Source organism: Cheilinus undulatus, linkage group 4 (genome assembly GCF_018320785.1).
Source record: "Cheilinus undulatus linkage group 4, ASM1832078v1, whole genome shotgun sequence".
Lineage (NCBI taxonomy): Eukaryota > Metazoa > Chordata > Actinopteri > Labriformes > Labridae > Cheilinus > Cheilinus undulatus.
In genome coordinates this window covers 43,519,922-43,532,135 of record NC_054868.1, presented here as the reverse complement: position 1 = coordinate 43,532,135, position 12,214 = coordinate 43,519,922, and the positions used below count along the sequence as shown (strand labels likewise).

At 40.1% G+C, this 12,214-nt stretch overlaps 1 protein-coding gene across 1 annotated transcript in view; it reads right to left on the bottom strand.

Annotated features, from left to right (window-relative positions):
- Positions 1-12,007, bottom strand: part of trim2a (tripartite motif containing 2a) — a 54,177-nt gene extending 42,170 nt beyond the window's left edge. Inside the window, exon 1 of the mRNA XM_041785325.1 lies at positions 11,946-12,007. The gene's annotated coding sequence lies outside the window, so the exon portion shown is untranslated. The remainder of the gene's footprint in view (positions 1-11,945) is intronic.
- Positions 12,008-12,214: the final 207 nt, after the last annotated feature.

Here is a 12,214-nt window from a genome sequence, read left to right as displayed (position 1 = left end):
CAGGCCCCCCAAAGCTTCCTGTCCGGCCCGCAGAAGATATTTAAATTCAGAAAAGGAGGAAAAGAAGATGTTGTGGTATCTTTTGTCTTTAAATGTCTGCAGCTGTTAAATCAACCCCCAAAATAATTAATACTAAATAGTTTTAGAATGACTTAACATCTGGTCTGTTTTTTACAGAAACTCACCTGTCAACTTTTTTTCGTAAATATTAAAAAATGTATTAAAACTGGCAAAAATGGTCAGATTAGATGGCACAAAAAAGGGGGTTGGAGAGTGGCAAAAATAGGTGATTAGTGTCTAAATGGGTTGTGGAGTGGCACAAGGGGACAGAAACTTGCAGGAAAAGTGGTGAAAAGAGGTTAAATGGGGCAAAATTTGGTAAGAAAATTAAAAAAGGGGCAGAAAATATATCAGAAATGGGTTTAAAGTGGCAAAAATGGTGAAAAATATAATGAAAAATGGCAAAAAAAATGGATAAAGGAGTGATACAAAAGTGATAAGACAGCCAGGGAAAGTGGTTAAAAGAGGTTAAAGAATGGAAAAATATTAGATTAAAGAGGCAAAAGGGGCAAAAGTATCAAAAATGGGTTAAAAGTGGCAAAATAGTGCAAAAGCAGCCAACGGCAAAGTAGTGAAAAGGCAGGAAAGTAGGCTGAGGAGTGATAAAATAGCAAAAAGTGGCAAAATGGGTTTAGAGTACCACAAAATGCTGGAGAAAAAGCAGAATGACACTGTGAAGTACTGAAAAGTGTCAAACATGAGTTCATATTGGTGCTAAATCACAATTGGGGAGGGTCCATTCTCCGGGGATTTTCAGGGGCCCAGCAAACTCTGTGGGCATGACTGTCTTCTTGTGGTCTACCTCATTCTACATATTAGGGGCAGATCTTACTAGTAATTCCTAAAAATTTCCCGCGTATTGAAAGAAATGCATATACTAATAAAATAATATGTTAATCAGACAAAAATGTTGACTTAATTTTTCTTTATTTGAAAGTCCAGCCCCTCGAGACTCTGTCAAGACTAAATCTGGCCCTTGTGCAAATGTACTGGAGGACCCATGCACTAGACGGTACGATAAAGGGCTGAGGTTTGAAGAATCCTTTTGCAGTGGATCACAGTCCCAGTATCCCATAACATAGCTGCAAAATAATCGTCCTTCTATAAGCACAGACAAAGAATCAGTGACATAACTTTTCGGGTCCTGAAAAGGCAGCAAAAGTGCTGACTTTCAACTAAACTAGAAAACAGAAAATTGAGGATATTGCATAGCCATCTGGCAAATAACTACAACATAAATGACCTGAAAAAATATGCAAACAATCCAAAATACAATTTTAAGAAATATGCATGAATCTCTACATTAATATTGAAGTGGATAACTGATAAAATTAATTCAACCCCTGTATAGTTTTTCTGAATGCAAATACAAACTAACCTGACACTGACCCTCAAAACAAAGCATTTGGGAAAGGGCAGACCCTTTGAAAAAAAACTCGGAGGGTGACTGGGTGAATGTTCTGTCTGTCACATCTTTATAGGCCAATCAGATCAACAAAACACGTGAGGTAGCCTCTAACAAGCTGCGCAAGTACCCCTGCCAACTAGGTTAAACTCCATGAAGAACTAAATTATGGGAACGATGGCGACTGTAGACATGTCAGTACACGGCTTTTGTCGTTTTTGAAAAGAAAACAACTCACTGCTGTTCTCAGTTCTTTTAACAAAGAAATGTTGTCAAGTTTTGATAAAACTTACACTTTAGCAGCATCCTCACTAATGTCTTCCTGCGTAATTGTACCTGTCTCTTGTTGCTCCTTGCATACGTCACGACTCTGCTGCACCCAAAAGTACTGCCCCTCGACTCTGATTGGTCCTGTCACTTTCTAACCGGGCCCAAATGGTTCAGACGGGAGCTTTGCAAGATAGATTCGCCACTAAGAAATGCGGAAACAGGCGTATCCATCTGCTTTGCAAGCTTAAATACAAGCAATACTTATTTAAACCAGATTTTCTGTATGAAGCTGTTAACGTGTTTTTCTCCAGTAATAATGACATCTTGATACAAGCGTTGGTGGGGACTGCTTGGCCTCCTCAAGTGGATGCTCGAGGATATGCAGTTTTCCTCACTTGTGCATTGGCTTCAATTTTTTGTCTTCTTTTAAGATGTATTTTTTGGGTTTTAATGCCTTAATACAGATAGAACAGTGGATCAGGTCAGAGACTAGGAATAGAGAGAGTAAGGAAGGACATGCAGGAAAGGAGCCACAGGCCTGCTTCAAGAACATCAGCCTCTATACATTTGTGTGGCACAGACAAACCCACTAGGCCACTGGCGCCCCCTGGCTTCACTTTTCATCTCCTGCTGATGGTGCTTGGTTCTGACACAAACAGGACAACTGTCACTGCCATGACACAACTATTTAATCTGTATTTATGCTTCTACAACAGCGAAATCCCCCCCAGCAGCCTTCTCAGTGTGCCTGCACACATCCACACACACCCACCCACACACACACACCCACACACACACTCTTCTACAAACAGGAACACACATAGCCAACATATCACAGACATGCCTGTCCCTGGAGAGTTACTTATTTCTTGATTGCTTTAATCTGATTGGCAGGCCACAAACTGTGTTTGCACTAATTATCTAAATGCGTCTGGTTTCCTTCTGTACATCCACGACCACTTAACTGGATTACTGAGAGCAGAGAAAACGTGTCTGTGTAGACACAAATTCAATGTTTTCACCTCATCTTCGAGTGATGTGTTGTTTGTGTAAGCAAGTAAGAACTAATCAGATGTAAAATGTGAATCCACATCCACATTATACTGTACATCAGTGTTGGTATGATACCAGAATTTCACATTTCAATATGACACCATTATAAACAACACTGATACCTTTGTCAGTACCATAAAAAAATTCCAAGTGCTACATATCAAATATTGGAAATTTGGTACTTCAAGCACTTTGCCAGGACTGTCTCAGTGAACCATCCTGCTAATTTGCTTAAGGGCCACTCACACTAGGGCGTGTTGCCCTGTTCCCCTCTGGCCTGCACTCACAATGCTCCACCCCGGGCCTGACCATGAACACATTATCACGTCATAATATGAGTAACAGAGTTTACAAGACCGGCTGTTTCTCAGAGTCTGGACAATGAAGAAAAATACACATGACAGCAATTTTACTCTCTTGTGGGTTTTTTTGGGGGGCTGTTTTGGTCAGATATGCTAAGACAACTCTCATGATTGTTCAGAGAATTGCTCATATATATTGAAAGTCGCATGCACACATAATCTTACCATGCCAAAGCCCACCTCTTTTCCTCTATGCCAGGGCCAAGGAAGTGAACCGTGCCTGAACGATGACTGGCGCACTCACAGTAGTGAGAAACAAACTGAACTTTGGGGCTTAAGCGTGCTTGGAAATGGTATAGATTGCTGAGTGTAAGTGCCCCAATCAGGAGAATAAATTCTAATTTAAAAAGTACAAAAAAGGCACAAGAACATTGGTCTGACTGTTTAAACAGGCGATGAAACAATCTGAGAAAATTGTGTTAAAACTGCAGGAGAAGAATAAAAAAAGTTTTATAGTTTTAAACCAGTCGTTCAGGATGTGCCGTTTACTGTTTTTTACAGACAAAGTACCGGTCTGACCGTCCACTTCAGAAGAAAACTACAGGAAATGTGAGGATGAACAGCAGACACCAGAGCCATACCAATAGAAGTACCAGACTGTTTAAGGTAAGCTGGTAGTTTCCTGACAACTGCTCCTCTTGTTCCCTCAGGCAGAGAAGACAAAAACAACATAGTCAACACACAGTAGAAGCAACCAGAGGAAATTGAAACAACAAGGACTGAAAATAATACCAAAAAAAGGATGGGAAAACTGTAAGAAAGAGCCATAAACACTACAAAATGCTGTAAACTACCATCATTCTTCAGTAAAAACCTCAACACTGCCTTCAAATAAAAGCAAAAGACTGAAATGAGTCATAAAACCAAGACAGGTTTATGGATATTCTCTCCATTTGGCTCATATCCTCTGCACAGTGTTGAGTGGGTATGGTAGAGCAGCAATATCCAGTCAGTATTAAGCTTACTGTGATTAGGAGAGTCATGTTAGCTCCTTTCGTGCAACTCTGATCTCCCCTGCTGGCTGTAGTATGACATACACTTTACATTATAACAGTGTTTGTTTGAAACACTGCAGCACCTCTTGTTTAAGTACTACATAAATCCACAGGCATGTGAATACATTGTGGAGTGGAAATCTTCACCCACAAATAAAAAAATGTAAGCATAAAAAGAGCATAGTACTGCTATTGCTAAGCAAGGCCAAATAAGTGTGGTCTGACTGGCTGTTTTCCAGAACTCTCAGCCTCTCCTTCAGATATATGCTAAAGATGGATTAAATTGTATCTTCAAGGGTGATCACTTAAAAAAAAATCACTTCATCAAAAAGTTAGTGGAGATAAAATTCATTCTCAACAATAATTATGAGCTACAGCCTAAATAATCTCTGCAGTCACAGCATGTTTTCACCCAATCAGCCTTCAGGACTCTTTGTACAGGCCGATGACTGACAGCTTCCTGACGGCTCTCCTGTGTCTTACATCTCACCTCATGTTATTCCCACCTTATCAGCGCCCACCAACGTCCTATAAACAGACACCTGACAGGTGGGAATACCTGAAGTCACTGGTGTAGGTAGACACGACCTTTAAGTTATCTAACAGAAACATTCTCTTCCATTATAGTTTGTTAAATATGAGGATTCTTTAAATCTGTTCTCTACCTGGGGTTCATAAAACATTTCTGTTTCTGTTTCACACAGTTTGCTTAAAGGCAGTTGAAATAAAACATTGATTGAAATTAACTTAAATGCACTATACAGAAATTGTAACATACTGTATCATAAAGTTACATTACGTAATGTAACATGAAGTTTCATATTTCATTGCAACATATCATCCTCTGTCGTATTATAGTGTAACATGTATTGTTTCATAATGTAACAATGTGTAACCCAGTACAACCTATGTCAATGCTGTAACATATCAGATTGTATTGTAAAGTGAACTAACAACATACAGCTAATGTAACTTTATGTAATGTGAGATAACATCATTTCAAGCATAGTAACATCATGTTGTACTGTAACAGAAAATGGTGTACTGTATCATAAAGTTACATTATGTAATGTAAAACAATGCATTTTAAATACATTCTCATTGTGTTGCAATATAACATAACCCAACGTAGTGCTTCGTAATACAGCATTAGACAGTGTTACATTGCAAATCAGGGCACTGCATTGTAACATATTGTGTTGTATTGAACTGTAATGTAAGATAATAAAATGTAAAAAAAACTTCACGTTGCATGCTCGTATCATAATATTGTTTTGTATCATCCTGTTACATTTCATTTGATATAAAAATGGAATGAAATTATGTTGTGTGCCGTTACATCACTTGACATTATGTGTCGTGACAGCCTGAAGTTACATGACTTGGCATTATGTGATGTATTTGACATTACATGACATTACATGACATTACGTGGCATTGCGTGATATGGCGATACATAACGTGGCGATACGCTACGTGGCGATATGATAAGTGCCGATACGTTATGTGGTGATGTTATGTTATGTGATGTTACGCATCATTATGTAACACAATGTTGCATGTGATGTTGCGTTATGCGGCTTTACGTTATGTGATGTGTGATTTGACGTTTCATGACGTGTTATGTAATGTTATGTGACATTACATAGTGTTAGATTACATAACGTTACGTTACATTATGGTACATTGTGTAATATAACTTGTATCATTTTTTGGTGTCCAGTTATATCCTATTTTATTGTATCTTAAAACAACTTTACCACATATGATATGACTTTGAGTTAAATATAGTGAAGATAAATTTATAAAAAAGATGAACGCTTAAGAAAATTAACATTTAAATTATAATGTAATGATTTCTCATGCCACTCAGCAGTTCATTTTTACATTTTAGCCGTTTGTCAAACTGTCAATTTTTCTACTGCATCCTGTGATCTTACAGCTCCCTCACTGACAAAGGTCCCTGCCCACAGTGGTGTTTGTTGTTGTTGTTGCTCCAGTAAACGTTTCAGCTGTTAACACACAAACACATAGCGACTTCTTCAAATCCCTTTCACTCAGACACATGGAACTACTACTCTACTTAAGAAACACTAAGCTGGCTGATGTCCAATCCTGATCAACGAGCTTTAACCAGCCAGACGTAGCTGTAGAGCCCCAGCAGAGCTCACAACGCAGTGCTCATTGATCCTTGGAGGTTAAAGTGTCATAGGGCAGCGGGTCAGCTTGAGCTGCAGGGCTGCAGTCACTGAATACGCTGGAGAAAACATCAATATGAACACCAGTTGGCTTTGCAATGGAAAATGATGTCTGACAATTGAGATAATTAAACGCTAAAGTCACCTGACTGCCTGACAACAACAGCATCTATTGAAATATCACTTCCCTGCACACAATCTAATGCAATCTAACATAACAGCAAATAAGTCCCATATGTACATTATTGCTTAAAATCTTACTAGTGGCCATATGATACCTGGAAGCAAGTAAAGACACCAAGACAGTAACTGTAAGCACATACCTTACAGGACCAAGAGGAAATAGTGCAGTCTTCTTTACATTGGGATGTAGCACAAAGAAGTACAACGAGGGGGTATGATGAGCAGTCAAAGCTAGCATTGAGCAGGTGTGCCAACTGTCAAGTCTTTCTAAGGGCCTAACTTGATGAAACACCCATGAAGTGAATCGCCCACTTAATAATCCCAGTGATGTCCTGGCTCTTGCTGCCCATCTGTCTAAATGGTTTAGTTAGTGGAGGGGCCATTAAGGTATTGGCGTTGTCACATTAATGAAGCCTGGATCTGCTTAAGGCGGAGGTGTTGTTTGGATTGCGGTGGCCACTGAAGACCATGTGGTGTTATGTAACCAGTGAGTAGTGTATAAGGGCCTGATTAGGTTAAAGGGTTTCTCCGCTGAGTGTTTATTCCTGCCATTATAGGGCACAAGTACACTATATAGTCAGAACTATTGACCCTTTGTGACAGGTGTATCAAATCTGCTCACCTAGCAATTAGGGATGCACGTTAGATTCATTTTTAAATTAGTTGGCGCAGGATTTACAAGCCGGTTAAACTTATTACCTATCATTTTTATAAACACAGGCTTGAAATCCTGGTCTATAATGCTCTTTTAAACTGTAACGAACCTCCCACCACTATAGGCTACTATAGCTTCAGTTAATGGCTGCTGCCTTCCTGTCTGGCACTTCCCGGATGTAAACATGAGAAGCTGAGGGGTGGATTAGCAGGTAGCGTGTAGTAGGAACAGCGCAGTATGCCCATTTTTTAAAGTAGTAAATGGATGTATGTAGGTTGTCGAGGGTTGAACTCACGTGTAACTTTCATCCGAAGCGAAAAGAGGCAACATGTCAAAGCACGATATTAATCTGCAAAGAGGAACGAAGGCTGGCGGAGCTAGCTGCTAATGTTAGCCACGCTGCAGAGAGTATCAGGCTAATGTCATACACAATGACCCTGTGAGGAATTTGAGTGTTTCTAAGGATTTTCTCCTCTTGAGACTAGTTGGTTAAACAAAATTTAAATGGGTGTTTAGCCAAATAGGGAAAAAGACACTCAGGAACATCCTTACTAGTGATGCAGTCTCTATTTGTGATACAAAATGAGGAGCTCGTTGACTTCAAGCATGGTTCTGTGATGGATGCCACCTTTGCAATAAGACAGTTTATGACATTTCATCCCTGCTGGATATCCCACAGTCAACAGTGAGTGATATTGTTAGAAAGTGGAAGTGTTTAGGAACAACAGCAACTCAGCCATGAATTAGAAAACCATGTCAAATCAGAGCAGGGTCAACGACTGCTAAGGCACATGGTGCTGGCGTTAGACTTAAATCTGCTTCACGGTGAATGTTATTAATGTGATTTGGTGTCTCGACCTTGTGTTTACTTTTTTTCATATGGTGAGGCATGGTTATATAACCTTATCTGGACTGATAGTTAATCATGTAAGGGCAAATATCTTTGAACATGGTTGAACTGGAGGTCATATCATATCTCAAGATGCTGCTGCCTCACAAGTTTCTATTCAGTTGCCTTTGGAGGCATTTTTATTTGCAATCCTTATGTTAAAACAGAACAGGAGATTACCGTGACTAGTTTATGTTTATAAGATTATTAAGTCAGAGCCTGGCTAGTACACGTGCCCACTTTTGCTCAGTCTAAATGAAATCAACCAGAGTGGATTTACAGTAAGAGCCTTTATGTGTGACATGAAGGCGTTATGACGAGTCAGCCGACCATGACAGAGAGGTTAAGTGTACATTCAACATTACTTCAGTGCACTCATTCGTCTTAATGGCTGTAGTTTTTTATCAGCATGAGTCTAGTCTTACAGCTGCAGCTGCTGCCCAGCGTACTGCAGAAGTGATGCAGCCTCACTGCATTGCTCAAGCAGACTTCCTGTTCCCATTATCACTCCCTGCATTCAAACAGCTGTGATGTCACAGTGACAGAACGTAAAGAAGCTGCTTAAGGAAAAACCTCAGATATCAACAAAGAAAACCCACACGCTCTAGGGAAGATATAGAGGAAGGATGGACAGTGAGATCGAGACTTTAATCTACTTTATCTGTGAGGATGAATAAAGCCATCTAAAAACATGAATATGACTGTGATTTTCAGCTGAAATAATTTGATAAAGCCGGTAATAACAGCAATGCTGCTTCACATTATTTTGATGCACTAATGTGCACAGAATTGTACGAGTTACAAGCAAATAGAATTAATAGTTGGCCTTTTGAATGAGAGCTTTTTCTTCCCTGGAAGCAACCCTTTGCTTCATTTCATGCAAAACCTCTTTTCAGTTAAGGTTGGCCAAAATAAGCTAGCTAGTTTGATCCTTAAGTGTGCTGATGTTTGTTTGTGTCATGAGTTCTTATGCTTTGTTTAAGTCTAAGTGCATGATGAGGCCCAAACCTACCATATGAACACTCACAGAAAATAAGTTTCCAGTCCTTGGTGTGTCTTTCATGCCTATTTGTCTTTGAGGCGTTTGCAATGCATGAAGAAAGCTACTCGCAAGTGATGTTAATGAAGTTAAAAGCCAGTCATTTTGCAGAGTAAAGCTTTCTGTCTGCAAAGTTTGTCACTACAACTCTGCTCCATTCAACCACTTATGTTGCACTCAGAGGCCAGGAACAACAGCATTTGCATGCATCCGCAAGGTATACAATAGTCGGACTGTGAAAGTACAGGGATGGGTCAGAAAGAAGGCCCAGGGATGCCTTGTACTCAAAATACATTCAGGTTATTTTGGAGTCAGAGTATGTTTGTGCAAGTGTACTCCCAACTCACTCCCAACTCATATCCAAAACTGCATGGACCTTCCTACATTCAAATCACTCCTCAAAACACACCTCTTTAGAAAGCTTTTAATCTGTGACTCTGATCTTCCTTTGTTGCTGTTTTGCTTGTGTTGACTTGTCTGTTTTTATGGTATGTTTAATGCGATTTTATCTTTTCTGCTTTGTACAGTGTCTTTGAGTTTTATGAAAAGCGCTTTATAAATAAAATGTATTATTATTATTATTATTATTATTATAGTTACTAGAAAAAAAATCAAAATATTCCTGAGATATTGCATTCACATAAAAAGGCCTCAATGGACATAGATATGGACAAACTGACAGGAGAGATGGACATACAACCCAAAAACATAATCCCTCCAGTCTCCAGTATCACAGCCATAGGGGCATATAAAGATAAAAAGTAGCAGCAGGTACGTGCAGCATTGCCATTGAGTTCTCATCACAGTGAGACAAGAAGAGAGAGAGAGAGAGAGAGAGAGAGGGGGGCTGTCAACTGTGACAGTTGAAATTGTGTAATGCACCTTTAAATCATAATGTGTTGCTAGGTTACTAGGGGAGCAACTTCACTAGAAAGCACTTTTGCTTATCCGTAAGGTCAGTTTAAGATAACTTTGGGGACTTTTTTGTTTTTGTTTAGGTAGAACAGCAGAAAAAGAGACAGAATATGGGGAGAGAGTGTGGGGGCAGACATCCACCAATCAGCCCCAGGACTGGGAATCATACATAGAGGTCTCTAGCCTGTGGATATGGGTGCCTGCTCTACAAACAGAGCTAAACTGAAACCCATGATTGAAATTAGTTTGGGTGGCATCTCATCATGGACATGTACCTGATCTTTACATTTTTTATAGTTTGGTAGGTTTGCTTCATTAATTTATCTTGCTAAGCAGACTTCGGCTTTTGTTTTTTGTCCAACTAAAATCTGACTCAGTTTTATTGGCCTGATGTTTGTGAACATATAATAGATCCAACTTTTGTTAACTTTGCTGTCTAGGTACAAATATTAAACATTACATTTTGGCTATTCTCAGGAGATTTCAAAGAAACAAACTCATTGTTATAGCAAAACCAGCTCTGTTATCTAAGATACACTACTTGGACAAAAGTATTTAGCCACCTGACCATTACACCTTTACACTTGAATAAGGAGTTGGCAACCCTTATAACAGGCTCCACTCTTCTTAGAAGGCTTTCCACAAGATTTTGGAGTGTTTTGCGGGAATTTGTGCCCGTCCACTCTGTAGAGCATTTATGAGCTCAGGCACTGATGTTGGACAAGAAGGCCTGGTTCACAATCTCTGTTCCAGGTCATCCCAAAGGTGCTCAATGGGGTTGAGGTCAGGCCTCATCAAACCATGTCTTTATAGTCCTTGCTTTGTGCTCTGGAGCAGTCATATTGGAATAGAAAAAGGACTTCCCCCAATCTGTTGCCACAATGTTGGAAGCATAGCATTGTCCAAAATGACTTGGTATGCAGAAGCATTAAGAATTTCCTTCACTGGAGATAAGGGGCCTAAACGCTGAAAAACAGCCCCAAACCATTACCCCTCAACCAAACTTCACAGTTGCCACAATGCAGTCAGGCAGGTAACGTTCTCCCGACATCCGCCAAACCCAGACTCACCATCTGGCTGCCAAACAGAGAAGCGTGATTCATCACTCCACTGCTCCACAGTCCAGGGTTGGTGAGCTTTACACCACTCTATACAATTCTTGGCATTGGACTTGGTGATGTGAGGCTTGCATGCAGCTGCTCAGGCATTGAAATCCATTCCATTAAGCTCCAGCTGCTCTGTTTTTGTGCTTACATTAATGCCAGTGGAAGACAATGCGGCTTATTAAAAGACCTGAGTACAATTATTAACAGGTGTGGCCAAATACTTGTTTCCATGTAGTGTAACAAGATCAATAAGATCTCAAGAAAAAGGCCAGAATTACTTGTTATTGCAGCAACATTGAGTACTATGGATTTATGTCCGCTCAAGGCTTCTGTATATCATGGAATTTTTGCCACATATTGCTTTCGTGTTACACATTCAGGGTCCAATGAAAACAGCTCCGCAACCCACATTTGGGTCACACGCCACCCCTTGAGAACCACTGGTGTAAGATAATAAAAGCAGAGCAGAAAGAAACAGAAAGTGAGTAAATCCTGACTCCACACAGGACACCATTCATTAAAGTGCATCAGCAGGCTTGGAGCTTCTTTGGGTCTCAGATTTAAGATTGGAGTCAAACTTTGTCGTGCAGCAGGTTTGATCATATTTGATCAAAGTATTCATGCAGAGATAAAACTCAGCATTACAACACTTGTAAACTATGCACTGACCTAAAAGTCTCTCAACTAACAGCGCGCGTTCTTTCAGTGTTAGCTAGGCTATAGTAGAGCGTGAGTTAAATTCAGATTCAGTGGTCTAATGTTTATCTTATCTACCGGTGTGTCCGCTAGAATGACGCACGAGGATGTAACCTTACCTGACTTTCTCCTGCCTGTCCTTCTGTCTGTCTGTGTCCCGGATTTGTTTCTGTTCTCCTCGCGCGCACCGTCCTGTCTGCAGCTCTGCATGAATTAAACTCCAGCTGCACCGAGCACAGCGCGTGCACTCACTCCCGGCTCACTTATTAAAGGACCCGCCGACATTAAAGGTGCAGTGAGAGCCCGGAAACAAACTTCATCAATATAACATTCAGGTGTAAAAATAGCTTCAGCATCCATGCATTATTTCTGCTTTTCTCTGCCATGG